This window comes from Haemaphysalis longicornis, unplaced genomic scaffold (genome assembly GCF_048455015.1).
Source record: "Haemaphysalis longicornis isolate Haplotype H1 unplaced genomic scaffold, Haemaphysalis longicornis Haplotype H1 scaffold_7, whole genome shotgun sequence".
Classification (NCBI taxonomy): domain Eukaryota; kingdom Metazoa; phylum Arthropoda; class Arachnida; order Ixodida; family Ixodidae; genus Haemaphysalis; species Haemaphysalis longicornis.
This window is the reverse complement of record NW_027526422.1, coordinates 107,566,721-107,575,153: the sequence shown is the minus strand read 5'-3', so window position 1 is coordinate 107,575,153 and position 8,433 is coordinate 107,566,721. Positions and strand designations below refer to the sequence as shown.

The 8,433-nt window shown below is 51.8% G+C and overlaps 1 pseudogene; it reads left to right on the top strand.

Moving 5' to 3' along the window:
• Positions 1-1,183: 1,183 nt before the first annotated feature.
• On the top strand, positions 1,184-6,159 carry LOC144146470 (uncharacterized; annotated as a pseudogene).
• The last annotated feature ends 2,274 nt before the right edge of the window (positions 6,160-8,433 follow it).

Sequence of the window (8,433 nt, the reverse complement as noted above, 5' to 3'; positions counted from 1 at the left end):
GGCCGGCCTCACACAGCCGGTGTAGCCCGGCCGCGTGTACCCAAAAGCTTCGCTGCACAGCGAAAAACGCGGCATGTGTGATTTTTAATAATAATGGTGATTTGGTATCTTTTAGGCCGCTTTAGGTTCGGGGCGCAGCCTATGACCACGTTTAATAAACGTTCTGCATCGCGCGAAGACACATCTCACGTAGGGGGCTGTAGAGCGAAGCGTCTAGAAATACGCGACCCGGCGCTCCTCGACGCCCTCATCCGGTAATTTTAGGTATTCTTTAACACTGAGCAGTTCGAAACTAAATTTCACTCATTAAGCCTTCGCTGCAGAATAAAAATTATGAACAAATACTAGTTACAATAGAAATGTGTGTGATAAGATCTAACCGCTGGAATACCCCTAACTTAAGACACAATGTCACTGTGGTTTGGTGGATGGCTAGTTATTTCCGTATGAAAACTGGCACTACATCGAGAGTAGAAACTTCACCTCATCCGAATAGTGGTAGAAAAAAAAGGGTGAAGAGTCCCGTTAGGTTATTTGTTTTATGGCGGCTATGTGCCTGCAGCATGGAGCGACATCTTCCGCCAGTTGAATAAAAGGTTGCTGGGGTTTGAGTTGAGATCTTAACCCTCTCCTCCACTCCGTCTGATACCCCAAAAGTTCCAGATTACGTAATGGAAACTCAAACACCAAAAATTCGTTTTACCACCAACACCCACCGCTGAGAAGAAGGGCTCCCATTTGCACTTTCCACAGACATTTTCACAGACAAATGTACATGCTACAGAAAGAAGGATAAGGATGTCTGTGTAGCCGTGTGTCACCATCATCATCATCTACACCATCCAGAGCTCCCACCGCCCGGTTAAGAGAATAAACAGGATTCCATCGTTTTGGTCGCGCTTGATCAGTGCTGGGAGAAGTGGGCAACCTTTCCCCCAAGCCCGCTGTGCCCGACGCTATGACGGGTCTCACGCCATGCGAGGTGAAGCTCGTCCAAAGAACGTGGCAGACGTTCTGCAGCAGCAATCACGAGTACTGCGTGCATCAACTGGTCTCCATCTTCCCCCTGCAACAGCATTTGCAGGACTTGTTCCCGAAGTGGCCCGACAAAGACAACCGACCCTCATGAACGACCCCGTGTTCCGGGAAACATGGCTGCGCCATTGGCTACCACCTGGCTTCAATGGTGAACAGCCTCGAGGATGCTGCAGCCTTGAAGGTTCTTGTGCGGCACATAACAGCCGAACACCTGAAGCGCGATGGAGTCACACCGGCCCACTTCGAGGTGACGGGAGGCTGCATCGTGGACGTCATAGGGGCCAGAGATAAGCGACACATAACGGTAGATGCCATCCAAGCCTGGCGGAATTTCATCACGATGAGTTTTTCTGGTTGTTCATGCACGCATTCTCCATTTATCGTCTTCATCTAGGTGTAGTATGGAATTCAATAAGGCACTGGTAGACCTAGAGGCAAGATGTTCAACTAAAAAGTTATTATTTATTATATTTCGCTTGTCGTGCAGTCGCAATGTCCCAGCTAAACGAGTTCACAGTGATTTAAAGTAGTGCTATAAATTGTGGTCCCTTTTGTTTTTGCCCGCCATTTGTCACACTGTCTTTGTGTTCCTTCAAGTCGGATACCCTTAGCGGGATCAATTCTGTGAGTCTCGATCCTGTTTTTTTTTCTTTTTTGTTCCTATAGTAAGTAACCGTCGGAACAGCTCGGCACAGTCGCGTCAAGTGACTTTTGCTAGTGACGTCCGAACGACAGCAAACCCGACGTAAGGTGGCGACACCGTCAATAATATTTTCACTGTAATACTGAATGACAATATCGCTGCATCAGCTAATTGCGGCAGTTTGAGTTATTTATTCTTTCGTTTTAGGTTGTATTATATACTGTTCCAACGAACCTCAAGTATGATGATTTGCTGAAGTCACATTGCCCCAATAATTCCATACCTGATGATTACATCCCCAAATTGGAAGCCATTGTTGAACACGCAATCAGTGCTGAGGTCCCTTCAGGTCTCACGCCACACTATAAGCGCGTCTTACGTACCCTTTGCTATTGTCCGGTTCGTGACAATAATAATTAAGAAGACACTCAGTGAACGAGTCCCCGTTTGTAATACCAAAAACGTCACATAACCACACAAAAGACCCTATTAAAAAATAATAGTGAAATCTCGTTACTGCGAACCCCACATTAACGAATTTCGCAAATTTACGAATATTTTAGGAACCTGCGCCAGATTGCCTATATTTTTAATGTAAAAAAATGGCTCAAGTACGCGCTGGGAAGGTGGTTGAAAAGCAAAGCTTTAAACGACACCCACAACAATCGCCCTAGCGACGTCACTTGAATTCACACACGTGGAGCTACAAAGAGTGCAACCAGAGATTCTGCCAGCCGTTACATGGAATTCGCGGGGGCGGCGTCCCGAACGCAGTAGCGTAGGGCACGGTCAGGATAGAGCGGCGGACGTCGCCGCCGCTCTATCGGCGGACGTCGCCGCCGCTCTATCGGCGGAAGAAAACGGAGAGGAGCGTCTTTCCAATGGTGATGCAGCGGAACCTAGCCATCCTGATCTGCTAGCTCGGGGCTACACCACCGCGTGGCACAAGCGCAGATAAAGAAATAACTTGTTATGTGAGCTTAGTTATTCCCATTTATACCGATTTAGGCTAGTTAGTTTAATAACTTTGAGATTTTCGAGAACGCTGAGGGAACATCTATAATTGCTATTTATCACACCCAGTTGTTCCTTTCGCATATTGTAAGACCTCTTAAAACACAACCGAATTGGTTTTCACCAATTTAGAAAACGGAGTCCCATTCGTGGCAAGCAGTGCGCAAAAGGTAGCGCGTCCATAGCGGCCAGATGACTGTGTGTGGTCTCTACATTTTCTTTTTCTGCCCTGCAAACCAATCCTCAACATATTATTGCCGTATGCTCACTTAATTCCGTCGGGTCCGGGCTACCCAGCAGGTGCTGTCAAAAAAGTTAATCAAGCCGCGCGATGCGAATAAAGCGCGCAATGGACGCGAAGTAGCGCCAAAACAGGCCCAAAACAACTGTCGCTAAAGCAGACGACAAAGCCGTCCCGCCTAACCGCCCGCTCCTGCAAGCAGTCCCCTGCATGCGGGGAACGCTGGGTAATAGGGCCCCATCGCTGCGCCATCTACGCTGTGCTCTCTGTGTGAAAAGCGCCCTCTCCGCCCCCCAGCTGAGTTGGGAGTTTCTTGACCAGCACGCCACAGAAGAACAGTTCGCTAGTAAAGATAGAAAGCTTTGCTTTAATATTTCAGAATTACGGATTTCAATATAGCGCATATTTCAGAATGACGCATGTAATTTATTCCCCCTTCATAATCGAGGAACATCAGTGTTACGATGGCAACTCTCGCGTGGCACAAACCGCCGTGTCTCTGTGAATTCCCTGAGCACAGTAGCTCTCATCATCACCATGTCGAATGCCAACAGCTAGCGGCACCACAAACAGGTGGTTTAAAGTGCACTAGCCTAGCAGGCCTAGCCGCGTTTGCCTCTTTTCTCTCTCGTGTTGGGTGACGGTGGCCGGTCGGTCACTCTCCACGCTAATCACGCGTGCGTTCACATATTTCTTTGTCGTAAATGATTTTGCTGCGAAGTTAGTGCGAGATCTAAAGATGAATGCAACTAGCGGCAAAGCAAAGAAGAAGCGAGAGCAGTCATCATCTTTAGTGACGATGAAGGCGCGAAGAAATACGACTGTGGTTCACCGAACACAGAAGACGAGATGGTGTCGAACTTTGATGTTTTAGTGCACATCAACTTTTGCACTTTCATTCAGCTGTGCAATGACGCCCGATGAGGTATTGTGCATGGTGGAATATTGCCGCGAACCATGCATAGGGTTTGTTTGTTTTTCTTTTACCGCCCGGCTGCGCCGGTCTGTGTTATCTGTGTGCCAGGGGAAGCGCGTGTTCCATTCTTTCTTTCTGTGCCGCATGTGTTATCTCTTCTGATAGGGAGAGCGTTCCGAACTATCGTGAACAGCCTAGAATAACCTTCTTTGTTCTGGATGTAAATCGACGGTTCGAGAAACAGTCGCGCCCACGGAGCAAGATCGCGCCTAACGATAAAAAAATTCCCGCGCCTTCCCGCGAGGGGAACACGAGTAAATGCAGAGCATTGGGGGTCGTTAACGCCGCGTAAATTTGCGTTAGGGTGGGTAGTTGGGTCGTAGTTGCGTTGGTGTTGGTTTGGGGTAGAGAGAGGAGAGTAAAATCGCGTTAGGGTGGAGCGAGCGTCAACCAAGGAACGAAGGAGCAACGCAGTGACTGAAGCACGAGCGACCGCTAGCCGCTTTATATTTGTAGCGCGCGCAGTAGAGGGAGAGCAGTACGGGGGGAAGGGCGCGCGCATGTGCAAGCAGCGCGCGCCCTTCCACGCCCCACCGCGCTGCTATCACGCACCTGTTACGCCGAGACCGCGATGGAGCGAACGGGCTGACTACGACGCATGCGCACGCCAGCTGCTGTTGAGAGAGAGGAGGGAAGGAGGAAAGGCGCACCTGCTGCGGACGTGAAGCTGTGGACGCCGTCCAACGCAGGAAGAGGCGAGGCTAAGAAATGCTCTGCATTTAAAAGCCTGCAAAGCAGACGCCGCGGCATTCTATTCCACTCGTCCAAGCTCGCCGACGTACGTCAAATTTTTGACTGCTGCTTCGCCGCCTTTGGAGTTGTTAGGGGAGCACAAGTTCGCTCCAATAAACTTGTTTTCCTTGAAGACAACTGCGTCGTCTTTGGCAACGTGACTCGGGTGGAGGTGCGGGGTAGATACACCCTACGCCATCGTCAAGCCGACAAGCAAGTCCCACTCGTGCCAGCCGCTGACAGCAAGGTCTTCAGCCGGAGTTTGGACTGCTTCCGTATGAAGTGAAGAAAGAAGATGTCGTGACCACCACCACGATCTATGCAGGCACCATGACCAGCACAACCAATCCTGCCCTCGTTCTTCAACAGCCCCGGGAACCACCATCGTTCGTCGGATCCCCCGGAGAAGACCCCGAGGACTGGTTGGAGAAAGTGGAGCGCGTCCGCATCATTAACAGGTGGGATGACGCAGAAACTTTCCGCCATGTTTTCTTCTATTTAGTAGATGCAGCGCGAACTTGGTTTAAAAATCATGAAAGCTCCCTAACCGACTGGACCCTCTTGAAAAGGGAGTTCCTCAAAATATTTGCCATCGTCATGCGGAAAGAACGAGCCGCCCGTTTGTTGGAAACGCGCACGCAACACCCCAACGATGGGGTCGTGATCTTCGTTGAGGAGATGAAGCAAGTATTTCGCCGCGCGGACCCCGAAATGACGGAAGAAAAGAAGTTACGCTTCTTGATGCGCGGTGTGAAGGAAGAATTGTTTGCTGGACTTGTCCGCAACCCGCCCAAAACCATCGCCGAATTCGTGACCGAAGCCAACACGATTGAGAAGGCTCTCGAAATGCGTGCTAAGCAGTACGACCGCAACTTTGTTGGCGCGGCCAATGCAAACTACATCGACAACATAAGGATTCCGGCTAATAGCCTACGCGAGACCATTCATGCAGTAGTGAAAGATGAGCTGCGGAACCTTCTCCCCACACTGCCGCAACCCGAAGTCGCTACCCTTACCGACGTGATTAGGGAAGAAGTTCAACAAGCGTTGGGAACTTCTACGCCACCCGAGGCACCCCGCGAGCCGCAAGCTATGACATACTCCACGGCTGTTCGTCGACCCCGCCCTGCTCCAACACGTCGTCAAGAGGCCCCGCAGTACCGCCGCCCACTGTTGCCCGCCCGACCCCCTGTAGTCCTAAACCATACACTGAGAAAGACGGAAGTATGGCGAACTCCCGAAAATCGTCCTCTGTGTTACCACTGCGGAGAGGCCCACCACATCTACCGTCGCTGTTCATACAGGAGACTCGGACTGCGTGGTTTCTCCTTCGACGCACCTCGCCCTCTCCCTGGCCAACGACCACGTGAGATCGACGACTACCTATCTCAAACCAGCCGTGGCGTAGCCCGTTTCAACCGTTCGCCGTCGCCCTACCCATACGAGTCGCCGAACCGCCTTAGCAATGCTGACTTCGCACGAGGAAGGTCCCCCAGCCCACGCAGAGGAAACTAAAGGCAGCAACTTCTGGAGGTGAAGTTGCACAACGGCGGAAAAATGAAAACCCTCCAACGTCGCAAGGGCGCGCCTAAGACCGTGATTCACAACATGCCCTCTCCCCGACGACCCGACGAAATCCTGAAGAGACTCCCGAACACGACGACAGCTACACGGCGCGACGCGTACCCAACATGACAGAGACGGCCGCCGAGAAGACGACGACAACGACGACGCACAGTGCCCGACCGTCAACACGCACAAGCCGAGATGCGACGCCCCGACGCACCCGGAACTCGAGGAAGGCGGCGTCCGACGTCCACTTGTCCATCGACGGCTTTGACGTAGTCGCCCTCATTGAAATAGGAGCCGACTACACGGTAATTAGCGGGTCATTCGCGTCCAAGCTGAAGAACGTTATGACAAGATGGGACCTTCCGCATATTCGCACAGCAGGAGGCCATCTCGTAACCCTAAGTGGGACGTGCACATCACGCGTCACCATATACGGCACCACACACCCTGCTGAGTTCGTCATTTTGCCTAACTGCTCCCGTGACGTAATTCTCGGAATGGACTTTTTGACGGACAACAGCGCAATAATTGATCTGCAGACCAAGTCGATAACTTTTTCCTCCGATCCCTCCACGACGCCGCAACCGAACCCCGATCCCCGTGCTCCTGTAAGGATCGCCGACGATCCCGTAACCCTGCCACCCCGCACAAGCGTGATGATCGCCGTCTACGGTGAGGATGCTGTTCCTGACATCGACGCTATCGTAGAGAGTGACCAAAGGCTGCTTCTGAACAGCGGTGTCTCCGTTGCAAGGGGTCTTGCGCGCTTTAAGCAATGCCAGTCCCACGTTTTGGTCACCAGTTTCACCGAGGAGTACCAGCATCTAAACAAGGGCGCTGCAATTGCGTTACTCGAAGAAACGCAAGAAGAAAGTCAAGTGATCACGGTCGCCAACTTTGAACGTGCGCGAGCAGATGCTTCCAAGCTGCCGCATCCTTTCGACGTGAACCCGGCGCTGCCGCAAGAAAATCGGGACAGATTACAGGATTTGCTGCGTCGCTACAGCGAGTGTTTTTCGTCAAACTCAAAGTTACGTCAAACACCTCTGGCGAAGCACCGGATAATAAACGAGGATGGAGCCCGACCTACCCGACAGTCACCGTACCGCGTCTCTTCACACGAGCGGCAAGCCATCCGGACTCAAGTCGATGACATGCTCAGCGACGACATTATGCAGCCATCGAAAAGCCCCTTGGCTGCGCCGGTCGTACTCGTAAGGAAAAAAGACGGCACATTAAGGTTCTGCGTTGACTACTGGCGACTCAACAAAATCACCAAAAATGACGTGTACCCCCTGCCACGAATCGACGACGCCCTCGACCATCTCTGCCATGCCAAGGACTTCTAATCGATGGACCTGAAGACCAGCTACTGGCAAATTGAAGTGGACGAGAGAGACCGAGAGAAAACTGTATTTATAACACCGGACGGCCTATACGAGTTCAAGGTGATGCGTTTTGGGCTGGGCACGGCGCCAGCAACGTTTCAAATATGGACACTGTGCAAGCTGGGCTGAAGGGGCACACTTGCCTCGTATACATCGACGACTTCGTGGTATTCGCCCGGACTTTCGACGAACACCTCGCAAGGTTGCAGTCTGTACTCGAGGCCATCCGTACGTCGGGGTTAACGCTGAAGTCTGAAAATTGCCGCTTCGCGTACGAGGAACTGAAGTTTTTGGGCCATGTCGCCAACGCTGCGGGAGTCCTGCCTGACCCGGCGAAAACTTCAGCCATAGCGAACTTCCCAAGGCCGAAAGATAAGAAGGGCGTGCGCGGATTTCTTGGACTGTGGACATACTACCGGCGCTTCGTCGCAAACTTCGCACGCATTGCAGAGCCGCTCACGCGCTTGACGAAAGATAGCACCGCTTTCAGCTGGGAAGACGACCAAGAAAAGGCATTCTGCGAGCTGCAAAAACACCTGCAAAGCCCGCCCGTGCTCGCTCATTTCGACGAAAACGCCGAAACAGAAATACACACGGACGCCAGTGATATAGGCTTGGGTGCCGTACTTGTCCAAAAACAAAGCGGGTGCGAAAACGTAATCGCCTATGCCAGCCGTGGTCTGTCGAAGGAGGAGAAAAACTACTCTGCCTCCGAAAAAGAGTGCCTGGCTATTATGGGCCATTTCAAAATTTCGCCCGTACGTGTATGGCGTAGAGGTAGAACACCCGTCTCGCGTGCAGAAGGACCGTGGTTCGAATCCCGGTGCCG